Source organism: Phoenix dactylifera, chromosome 2 (assembly GCF_051530095.1).
Source record: "Phoenix dactylifera cultivar Ajwa chromosome 2, Ajwa_hap1_PhDact_Kaust_v1.1, whole genome shotgun sequence".
Lineage (NCBI taxonomy): Eukaryota > Viridiplantae > Streptophyta > Magnoliopsida > Arecales > Arecaceae > Phoenix > Phoenix dactylifera.
Window position 1 is genome coordinate 21,912,198 of NC_143191.1, and position 11,436 is coordinate 21,923,633.

Consider the following 11,436-nt stretch of genomic DNA (forward strand, 5'->3'; position numbering starts at 1 on the left):
GCATGTCCCAAGAAGAAAATTGAAAGATTTGTGAAGCACATCATGGACCGTACCATATCTAATAAGGTATGATTTCTCCTTTCAGCTACACCATTTAATTGTGGCGTATTTGGAGGTGTCCATTCAGAGAGTATACCCTTTAATTTAAGATAATCTAAAAATTTACTAGAAAGGTATTCTCCTCCTCGATCAGATCGAAGGATTTTAATACACTTTTCAGTTTGTTTTTCGACCATACTTTGATACTCTTTAAATTTATCAAAGGCTTCGGATTTATGTTTCATTAGATATACAAAACCGAACCTTGATAAGTCATCAGTAAATGTGATGAAGTAAGAGTATCCACCTCTAGCTGGAGTTGATATAGGACCGCACACATCAGTGTGTACGAGTTCTAACAACTCACTTGCCCTTTCTCCATGTCCCGAGAATGGAGACTTGGTCATTTTACCCATAAGACAAGATTCACAAGTTCCTAATGATTCAAAATCATAAGGGTCAAAGAATTTATCTTTATACAACTTGTGTAACCTTGTCTCACTAATATGACCTAATCGGTAATGCCAGAGGAGGGTATTATTAATATTCTCTCTTTTTCTTTTATTATCTTTGCCAATATGAAACATAACATTATTAAGACATAATACTAAAAGACCATTTTCCATAGTGCCATGACAATAATACTCATTAGATAAAGAAATAGAGCAACCATTGCTCTTTCCATTTATTTCGAAACCTTTCGTAAGCAACAAAGGAATTGAAATTACATTTCTAATGATTTTTGGCATAAAATAACTGTCTTTTAGCTTCAAGAACTTCCCGGAGGGTAGCTCTAGTATGTAGGTGCCAACAGCTTCAGCCTGGATGGATTCTCCTCCAGCACCATATAGCTCGAAGTCACCTTTCTTCAGACTTCTAATTTTCTGCAGTCCATGCAAAGATTTGCATATGTGAGAACCACAACCGGTATCCAATACCCATGAATTAGAATCAGAAGAACTTAATGTCATATTGGCATGTAATAAAAACATACCTTTTGATGCAACACTTGCATCAGGCTTCACACTTGCAAGAAAGCTCTTGCAGTTCCTTTTCCAATGCCCCGTCTTGCCGCAGTGGAAACAGGTACCGGATCCAGAGATTTTCTTTTCCTTCATCTTTTTGATGCGACTCTTAGGGTTTAATTTTTTCTTTGAACCCTTGTTGCCCGACTTCTTCTTTGAGCTCTCACCAACAAGAAGGATCGGACCCTTGTCCTTCTTGATGTGAGACTCTGCTGTTTTCAGCATATTTAGAAGCTCAGGCAGGGAGAAATTCAGTTTGTGATGAGAGCACAAAAGTGCGATCTATACATCACTTAAATTAGTATTATTGCTAACAAATAATGATAAAAGTGCTGCATTAATATTATATTTTTGTGGGGTGCAGGTGATTATTATAAATCAAAGCTAAGATGCGCATTGGGTCCAAACATCACCGAGTCCGTGAGCCAGCTCTCCCGAGTTCCAGCCACATCAACCTTCTCAGACCTCGTCCGCGTGTGATCAGCTCCCATCATCCCGCGAGCAAAATCCACCGCGATCCAGCCTCTCCCAGACATCCCGCGTCCGTGATCTCAGCCACGCATCCCAGCTCCAAACCTCCTTCCGTTCGCGATCGGATCTTTGCCGCGTCTGCAAGCCAGCCGTCCACGGTTCATCCTCCTCACAAGCGCACACCTCATCCCAGCAAAGATCCAGCTTCCGTCCGCTTCTTCCGCGAGCCATCCACCATGTCCCAGCGCGTGTGATCCGCTCATCCCGTTCATCTCATGAATTCGACTCTGCATCCCAGCCAGGATCCGTGATCAGAACCTTCACGCGTCCGGAGATCCCGCGGCCAGCCGGGATGTATGCTTCGAACGACCACCCAACCTCCCTTACCGAAGATCCCGGCTTCTGTGAAGCTTCCCTGCAGCCACGTTCACGGCCAGCCAGCATCCGAATCCCAGCAACCATGACCCCGCGATCATGACCCCGCGATCCACGCCCCAGATTCATCGGGTCAGCTCATCTCCACCGCATGTGAAGAAGGGATCGAAGGCCAGCTTGACACCTCTCTCGGTTGGGGGGGGAGTTGTTATATATATCCCCCATTCGGTGAACCAAGGGCCGGAGTCCCCATTCAAAGAAGAAACAGAGGAGCCCCTGTTATTCAAAAGAAAAAGAAAGGGAACATGGGAGCCCCTGTTTCCGAAAAGAATAGAAAAAAAAAAAGAGAAAAGAGGGACTAATGTTTGAATTGAGTGGCTAATTTCTTAGGGAGGGAGATGGAGGAACCTTTGATGTATTGCTCTTTGAAGTAAACTCTAAACTTTTGCCTTCAATGAATCATATTTACTGATATGTTTTTGATCCATGCATAGTTATTTCGTAGATAGCTCTTTAATGGATTATGATTATTGATATATGGATTGCTCTAGTATTTGATTCATCGTAGACGTAGAAAGCACGATGAATGCTTAGAAATTGAGTTCATATGTTCATGAAATATATACCATGATTAGATCTATCCTACCATTCATTTTTAATCAAAAATCATAGAGTTTATTTCTTGGATGCAATATCATCAAGGGGGATTCCAGATCCCTACCATCTTTATTTCATTGAACTTTGTTTAGTTGCATATCATCTTTGTTTTTAATTTCTGAAAATCAAAACATCATCTTAATCCACGAATTTATTGAATTAATTAATCTAAAATTATATTAAATAATCTAATATATATTTCGTTCCCTGAGGATTCGACCTCGGACTCCCGAGATTTTACTACTTGTGCGATTCTCCTGCACTTGGGAGAACAATTTTATTTTTGCATCAAGTTTTTGGCGCCGTTGCCGGGGAACGGCTGATTTATTAGTATAATTTTAGAGTTAATTTTTAGTAGATTTAATCAGTTTCTTATTATTTAGTCTTTTTCTTTCAAAAAAAAAATTCTGCTGTTTTTATTTCCTGCACAGTCTGCATCAAACTCTGATATCTGAGTAATCCACCGTCTGATTGCACTCAAATTTCGTCGGCTGCTGTAGGACACATGTGTCTTTCATCTGAACGGTCTGATTGATATTCTGATACTTTTATAACCATTAAATTAATATAAACTTTGCTGCTGTCTGCTTTGAATTTTCTGTGTTTAATTTTTTTGTTTAGAATCAGAATTTTATTATCATCATATCTCATTAACCCTTGTTGCTACTTGAAAATTGATAAGAACTTTAAGAAAAGATCAAGGGTAATCATTAAAAAAAAATAAATAAATAAAAAAATAAAAAAAACAAACAAATAAATAAACTCTGAAATTTTGTATGCTAGGTTGGAATAGGGACAACACTGGACGTCTGAGTCGACAACCTTTTGACAATTCCTTAGGACACATCCTTGAAATTCCTTCGCAGTATCTCACACCTTGTGAGATGGCAAATTTTCCTGATGATGTAGGAAGTCACCATGGTGATGAAGGTAGACCCCCAGTTATGACACTTCGACAATACTTACATCCCACTAGGACTAGTCAACCTTCATGCATGATTATTCCTGAAAATGTAGGACACTTTGAAATCAAACCAGGAGTAATTCAATTGCTGCCCAAGTATCATGGAATAGAATCTGAGAACCCTTATCTTCACCTTAAGGATTTTGAGGAAATTAGCATCACATTTAGAGTGCCAAATGTATCGGAAGATATCCTTAAATTGACCTTGTTTCCTTTTTCCTTAAAGGATAAAGCCAAAACATGGCTTAACTCCTTGAGACCTAGATCGCTAGGAACATGGCAGGATATGCAAAGAGAATTCTTGAAAAAATTCTTTCCCGCACAAAGGACTAATTTTTTGAAAAGGCACATTAGTAATTTCCAGCAAAAAGACCATGAAACATTTTATGAATGCTGGGAGAGATTTAAAGATTTGCTTCTCTCTTGTCCTCATCATGGGTTTGAAACATGGAGAACCATTAGTTTCTTTTACGAAGGGTTGTCTCCACAGTTGAAACAATTTATAGAGACTATGTGCAATGGTCTATTTCTGGAAAAGCAACCCGATGAGGCATGGGACTATTTAGACTCTCTCGCAGAGACTGCACAATTATGGGATACAGGGGATAGAGTGAATAAACCTTTGCCTAAGACTACTAGCATTCCACACGGGGGCCTTTACAACCTTAATACTCAGGATGATATTCAAGCTAAAATGGCAGCCCTTACTAGGAAGGTAGAGGAAATTGAACTTAGAAGGACTGAACCCGTCAAGACCGTAGAGCATAACAACGAGTGTTGTAGGATTTGCGAGATGCCTGGCCATCTCATCACTGATTGCCCCACAATACCCGCATTCAAGGAAGTCTTGCACGATCAGGCCAATGTTATGAATACCTATCAAAAATCTTTCAATAATCCTTTTTCGGGTACTTACAACCCTGGATGGAAGAACCATCCAAATTTCAGGTGGAGGAATGACCAACCTCAACAAGTATATAACCCAACTCCTCCACCTCCGCACCCTCATTATGCACATGCACCCCCTCAAAAACCCAGTCTCGAAGAAACTTTACAATCTTTCATGCAAGGTCAAGCTAAAATCAATGATGAATTAAGAAATCAACTGACAACGCTGACCACTGCTTTAAGTGCTCAAGAGAAGGGTAAGCTACCAGCTCAACCACAACCTAACCCTCAAGTCTACGGCGGTAGCAATGCATCATCTTCAACTTCACATAAAGAGCAAGCAAAGAGTATAATAACATTGCGAAGTGGAAAGATTATTGACCGACCAGTCCCAGAACAAACTCAAGCCATACCTGATTCTGACCCTTTAAAGACAAAAGAAAAGAATAACGAAGAAACTGAAGCACCAACATCTACTGAAAAAATTGAATGTCCTTTTCCTGCACCATTTCCACAAAGATTAAAGCCCTTGCAAAAGCTTGAACCAAACTCTGAAATTCTTGAGCTTTTTAAGCAAGTAAAAATCAATGTACCTCTTCTTGATGCAATCAAACAAGTGCCTTCCTATGCAAAATTTTTAAAAGATTTGTGCACTGTCAAGCGTCGTTTAAATGTCAAGAAGAAGGCATTTCTGGCTGAAAATGTGAGTGCAATTTTACAGCATAACATTCTTCCTAAATATAAGGATCCAGGTTGCCCAACTATCTCGTGCATCATTGGCAATTTTAGGATTGAGCGAGCATTGCTAGATTTAGGAGCGAGTGTGAATTTGTTGCCATATACGGTATATGAGCAACTCGGTTTGGGTGAGTTGAAGCCAACAACTGTGACCTTACAATTAGCTGACAGGTCAGTGAAGGTTCCTAGAGGGATTATCGAAGATGTGTTGGTCCAAGTAGACAAGTTCTATTTTCCTGTTGATTTTATCGTACTGGACACACATCCGGCTTCCAATTCACCATCTCAGATTCCGGTCATCTTAGGACGCCCATTCCTTGCAACTTCTAATGCATTGATCAATTGTAGGAATGGTGTCATGAAACTTTCTTTTGGAAATATGACCTTGGAACTGAACGTCTTTAGTATAGGTAAACAACCTAGTGATCATGAAGAAAGTAAAGAAGTTGAATGGGTTGAAACCATTGCGGAAGAATATTTGTTAAAAGAAACATTTACTGAATCGGCCGACAATGGTTTGATAGATTGGTGTTCTGAAGGTACTGCTGATGATACGGTCCCACCTATTTTAGATAACTCAGATGTCATGATGGTCAATGGGTGGAGACCGAGAATAAAGGAATTTGAACATTTGCCATCTCGAGGAGCAAAGATAGTACCATCTCATGAACAAGCACCTAAGCTCGAGTTGAAACCTTTACCGAAGGAACTCAAGTATGCCTTTCTTGGATCCGATGACACTTTTCCTATAATCATCTCATCTGATCTTGATCATGTCCAAGAAAGAAAATTACTTAGTGTTCTAAAGAATCATAGAGGAGCTTTAGGGTGGTCTATTGCAGACTTGAAGGGGATTAGCCCTTTAATTTGCACGCACCGGATATATTTGGAGGACAATGCCAAAACCACAAGGCAAATGCAACGCAGGTTGAATCCTACGATGAGAGATGTGGTTAAAGCAGAAGTCCTCAAGTTGCTTGACGTGGGTATTATTTACCCAATTTTCGATAGCAAGTGGGTGAGTCCAACTCAAGTCGTGCCCAAAAAAGCAGGTCTGACAGTAGTCAAAAATGAGCAGGGTGAGTTAGTCCCGACTCGTGTCCCGACGAGTTGGCGCATGTGTGTTGACTACCGCAAATTGAATTTGGTCACTAGGAAAGATCACTTTCCCCTACCCTTCCTAGACCAAGTTTTGGAAAGAGTTGCAGGACATAATTTTTATTGTTTTCTCGATGGCTATTCTGGATACTACCAAATCGAGATTTCACCAGAAGATCAAGAGAAGACTACTTTCACTTGTCCTTTTGGTACATTCGCTTTCCGTCGGATGCCGTTCGGGTTATGTAATGCACCTGCAACATTTCAAAGATGCATGCTCAGTATTTTTGAAGACATAAACGAAAATTTTTTAGAAGTGTTTATGGATGATTTCTCTATTTTTGGTGATTCTTTTGATGATTGTTTATTACATTTACAAGCAGTCTTAGCTCGATGCATGGAAAAGAATCTGATACTAAATTGGGAGAAATGCCACTTCATGGTGCCAAAGGGAATTGTCCTAGGACATATTGTTTCATCGAAGGGCATGGAAGTTGATAGAGCTAAGATTGATTTAATCGCCAAGCTACCTGCACCCAAGACAGTTAGAGATGTTAGATCATTTTTGGGTCATGCCGGATTTTATAGGAGGTTCATCAAGGACTTTAGTGTCATAGCCCGACCATTATGTAACCTCCTATCCCTTGATACACCGTTCAATTGGACTGAAACATGTCAAGAGGCATTCGAAAAATTGAAGGCTATGCTTAGCACTGCACCCATCGTGCGACCACCTGATTGGTCGTTACCTTTTGAGATCATGTGCGATGCTAGTGACTATGCGATAGGAGCTGTCCTAGGACAACGCAAGGATAATAAGCCATATGTCATCTACTATGCAAGCAAAACCTTAAATGATGCTCAAATGAATTACACCACCACCGAGAAGGAATTGCTTGCAGTAGTATTTGCATTAGACAAATTTCGTTCTTATATCCTTGGTGCTCCTATTGTTATCTTTACAGATCATGCAGCGCTAAAATATTTATTGGATAAGAAAGATGCCAAACCACGCTTAATACGATGGATACTTTTACTCCAAGAATTTGACATCACTATCAAAGATAAAAAGGGAGTAGAAAATGTAGTTGCTGACCATTTATCACGGCTAGTTTTTAATGATTCGGTGCCACAGTTGCCCATCAAGGACTCGTTCCCTGAAGAGCAATTGTTTGCACTTTCTACTATGCCATGGTTTGCTGATATTGTAAACTTTCTTGTCACGAACCGGATGCCGGAGCATTGGGGATCGAATGATAAGAATAATTTTTTACGTGAAGTAAGAAGTTATTATTATGATGCCCCCTATTTGTTCAAGTATTGCAATGATCAAATCTTTAGAAGATGTATTCCGGATCATGAGATACAAAGTGTACTCTCTTTTTGTCACGCCAATGCTTGCGGAGGACACTTTGCATCTAAGAAAACGGCAGCTAAGGTGTTGCAATGTGGTTTTTATTGGCCTACACTATTTAAAGATGCCCACGAGTTCTGTAGGACATGTGACCCATGTCAACGTGTTGGAAGTCTAACTCGTAGGCAAATGATGCCTCTTCAGCCCATTACTGCTATTGAAATTTTTGACATGTGGGGTATTGATTTCATGGGTCCGTTTCCACCATCTTTTGGCCATGAGTATATTTTAGTTGGTGTTGAGTATGTGTCAAAATGGGTAGAAGCTGTTGCCTGTAGAATTAATGATCACAAACCTGTTTTGAAATTTCTAAAAGAAAATATTTTTTCACGATTTGGAATGCCCAAGGTTATAATTAGTGATGGGGGAAAACATTTCTGTAATAAGCCTTTTGAGATCCTATTGCAAAAGTACGGTATCACTCATAGAATTGCAACTCCTTATCACCCGCAGACTAGTGGCCAAGTAGAGTTAGCCAATCGGGAAATTAAACGAATTTTAGAGAAAACGGTGAATCCATTACGCAAAGACTGGCCTTTAAAACTTTCTGACGCATTGTGGGCTTACCGTACTGCTTATAAAACTATTCTTGGTATGTCCCCGTATCGGCTAGTCTATGGAAAAGCATGTCATCTACCTGTTGAAATAGAGCATAAATCATATTGGGCCATTAGAAAATTAAATTTTGAATTGTCCGATGCTGGTTTAGCTCGAAAATTACAATTAAGTGAGTTGAATGAAATTCGTCGGGATGCGTATGACAATGCTAGACTTTGTAAAGAACGAATGAAAATTAGGCATGATAAATCAATTCTAAGAAAATCTTTTGAACCTGCACAAAAAGTTCTTTTGTATGACTCTCGCTTACATCTGTTTCCTGGAAAGTTACGATCAAGATGGACAGGTCCTTTCATTGTAAAAACTGTTTTTCCACACGGGGCAATTGAAATTGAGAATCCACAGGATGGCAAAATTTTTAAGGTTAATGGACACAGATTAAAACCTTTTCTTGAAAATTTTGCAGATGAAGAGGACTCCTTTTCCTTGGGGGAGCCTTCTTATGACTGAACATGAAGGCCAAGGTATGTGTATATTAGTTAGAATTATTATTTTTTTCTTTTATTTCTAGTTTTCTTCTTATTTTGTAGGTCTTCTTTTCTGGAAATCAACAGCTCAAGGTATTCTTCTTCTCTCTATTATTTTCTCTATTGTCTCTCATATATAGTTTTCTTGCATTTTTTTTACATTGAGGACAATGCAATGTTTAAGTTGGGGGGAGGAAAATATTTTGATCAAAAAAAAAAAAAAAAAAACTTGTTTTTGCATTTGATTTATTCTATTACTTTCTTTTCTGAGCAAATGCACATGTATTTTCATATTGAGTTTGTGCAACTATTAATGCAAGGAATACATGCATACTATGACTGATCAGTGACCTATTATTAGATCCCCACACGTGTACTTAATGATAATAGGAAAGCCTCAGGAGTTCACATTTGTTAACTGCATTTTTGTTAGCCTTATCCGTAAAAGAAGTATGAGTATCCTTGTTCGTACCATAAGGTTCAAGATTTGGTTTTCACATAAAGATAGAGGTTGAATATCCCAGTTAGATTACTTAGGTGCCTTATGATCCAACCTTGGTTGACCTATAGTCACGATGCAGTCACATATATAATAAAAAAATATATATATGGTTCAGTCTATCTTCTCTTTTCTTGCACAAAAAAAAAAAACCTTATGATGACAAGTCTGGCCTCGTGGCGTAGTCTGATTCGAGTAATTAAGCCCGAGGGGTGTTTCACCTAATGTCTTGAGCCAACTGGATCGGGGGTCATTGGCTGAAAGCTCGCTATATAGATCTTACTAGAGCCTAATGGGGTTGGACTATTGTAATCTTCATATGTGTTTAAAAATAAAAATAAAAATAAGCATGAATAGGGTTGGTTGGATTGAACCTAGTGACATGTGGTAATGGCTGGTTTGACTCCATTGTATTGGACCTCTGTGTACCCGGGTTGTTTAGTTGGGATTGATAGCTCTTTCTTTATATGCGAACCATTCTTGACAAATTTAGACAACAAGTGATATTCTGAAAATTTGATGGATCAGGTTCTAATAAAGTGTAGAAAACATTTGTGGACTTGAGTAGTGCACCTAAAACTCAGGCGGTGCTCTGTTGTGGTGGAGGTATTAGTACTCTGAGAAAGTCATATGATTTGATGCACACTACACTTTTATATTCCTTGCTTTGACAGTTGCCATACTTGAAAATATTTGTCAATTAATTACATGTGTATTAGCTTAGGGTTTATTTTTATTAGAATCTCATGTCATATAATTCATGATGTTTGTGGGTAACATCCCTGAAAACCCTCACGAGACAACACTCGTCCACTAGGGTAACCTAGGGGTTTAACGGCTTGTTGCACGTGCTAAGTGCAATCGTGATTCCTACGAAAGTGAGTACTTATCTTAATTTTATGCAATTAGTTCTAATAAAACATCAAAGGACCAACCAACACTTTTTGTACTCTCATTTTATCAATTGCTTGTTAATTGCTAGAGACTAGCAATAAGCTAGTTGGGGGGTGTGATGAGAGCACAAAAGTGCGATCTATACATCACTTAAATTAGTATTATTGCTAACAAATAATGATAAAAGTGCTGCATTAATATTATATTTTTGTGGGGTGCAGGTGATTATTATAAATCAAAGCTAAGATGCGCATTGGGTCCAAACATCACCGAGTCCGTGAGCCAGCTCTCCCGAGTTCCAGCCACATCAACCTTCTCAGACCTCGTCCGCGTGTGATCAGCTCCCATCATCCCGCGAGCAAAATCCACCGCGATCCAGCCTCTCCCAGACATCCCGCGTCCGTGATCTCAGCCACGCATCCCAGCTCCAAACCTCCTTCCATTCGCGATCGGATCTTTGCCGCGTCTGCAAGCCAGCCGTCCACGGTTCATCCTCCTCACAAGCGCACACCTCATCCCAGCAAAGATCCAGCTTCCGTCCGCTTCTTCCGCGAGCCATCCACCATGTCCCAGCGCGTGTGATCCGCTCATCCCGTTCATCTCATGAATTCGACTTTGCATCCCAGCCAGGATCCGTGATCAGCTTCCTTCACGCGTCCGGAGATCCCGCGGCCAGCCGGGATGTATGCTTCGAACGACCACCCAACCTCCCTTACCGAAGATCCCGGCTTCTGTGAAGCTTCCCTGCAGCCACGTTCACGGCCAGCCAGCATCCGAATCCCAGCAACCATGACCCCGCGATCCACGCCCCAGATTCATCGGGTCAGCTCATCTCCACCGCATGTGAAGAAGGGATCGAAGGCCAGCTTGACACCTCTCTCGGTTGGGAGGGGGAGTTGTTATATATATCCCCCATTCGGTGAACCAAGGGCCGGAGTCCCCATTCAAAGAAGAAACAGAGGAGCCCCTGTTATTCAAAAGAAAAAGAAAGGGAACAGGGGAGCCCCTGTTTCCGAAAAGAATAGAAAAAAAAAAGGAGAAAAGAGGGACTAATGTTTGAATTGAGTGGCTAATTTCTTAGGGAGGGAGATGGAGGAACCTTTGATGTATTGCTCTTTGAAGTAAACTCTAAACTTTTGCCTTCAATGAATCATATTTATTGATATGTTTTTGATCCATGCATAGTTATTTCGTAGATAGCTCTTTAATGGATTATGATTATTGATATATGGATTGCTTTAGTATTTGATTCATCGTAGACGTAGAAAGCACGATGAATGCTTAGAAAT

The 11,436-nt window shown here is 40.0% G+C and overlaps 1 pseudogene; it reads right to left on the reverse strand.

The window, feature by feature from the left end:
* Positions 1 to 3,874: 3,874 nt before the first annotated feature.
* Positions 3,875 to 3,972, reverse strand: LOC149768242 (small nucleolar RNA R71; annotated as a pseudogene).
* Between the last annotated feature and the right edge of the window lie 7,464 nt (positions 3,973 to 11,436).